The following is a 1,131-nucleotide window of genomic DNA, read 5'->3' on the forward strand; positions in this document are numbered from 1 at the left end:
ATCTAGTCCAACCCCCCTGCCAAAGCAGGTCCACCCAGAGCAGGTTGCACAGGAACTTGTCCAGGCAGGTTTTGAATGTCTCCAGAGAAGGAGACTCCACCACCTCCCTGGGCAGCCTGTTCCAGGGCTTTGCCACCCCAAAGTAAAGAAGTTCCTCCTCATGTTTAGATGGAACTTCTTATGAGGAGAGGCTGAGGGAGCTGGGGTTATTCAGCCTAGAGAAGAGGAGGCTGAGGGGAGACCTTATTGCTCTCTACAACTACCTGAAAGGAGGGTGTAGAGAGATGGGGGTCGGTCTCTTTTCTCAAGTCACAGGCAACAGGACAAGAGGAAATGGCCTCAAGTTGCGCCAGGGGAGGTTCAGGCTGGATATTAGGAAAAATTTTTTCACTGAAAGGGTTATCAGCCATTGGAATGGGCTGCCCGGGGAGGTGGTTGAGGCACCATCCCTGGAGGTGTTCAAAAAACGGGTTGATGTAGTGCTGGGAGGTATGGTTTAGTGATGATGCTCCTTGTTTGTTGTGTGGGTGTCTATTTTTGTCAGTCAGGTTGACGGTTGGACAAGATGATCTTTAAGGTCCCTTCCAACCTAGAAGATTCTGTGATTCTGTGATATTCAAGTTTGTGCCCGTTCCCTCTTGTCAGGTCACTGGGCACCGCTGAAAAAGGACCAGTCTCATCCTCTTGACACCCTCCCTTTAAGTATTTATAAGCATTGATCAGATCCCCCCTCAGCCTTCTCCAGACTAAGGTAACAGTATGTATTTATATTGTAGGGAGGGCAGGGCTGTTAAGCCTGCAAAACTGACGAGAAACGTTCAGATTAAAGTGGCGTGGCTGAGCTTCTGGGAGCAGGCCAGCCTCACCTACTTTCATCGGAGGCAAGGGGGAAAGGAAGGGGGGGGGGCGCCAACATTTTTTTGGGGTGGGAGGAGACCCCTTTATCACTCAGCTCTCCCGCCTCACACAGGGCCAGGCTGGGGCGGGTAGTGGGGGGAAATGGCCGACACCGGGCGCTCGACGCCCCGTCGTCCCTCTCCCGGTTTCCCGCCCTTGGCTGCAGGCCCCCCCTCAGCGCCCAGCGCGAGCGCCTCCCGCTGCGCATGCGCAGCCGCCCCCCTCCCCCCCCCC

This window comes from Calidris pugnax, unplaced genomic scaffold, assembly GCF_001431845.1.
Source record: "Calidris pugnax isolate Ruff unplaced genomic scaffold, ASM143184v1 scaffold326, whole genome shotgun sequence".
Lineage (NCBI taxonomy): Eukaryota > Metazoa > Chordata > Aves > Charadriiformes > Scolopacidae > Calidris > Calidris pugnax.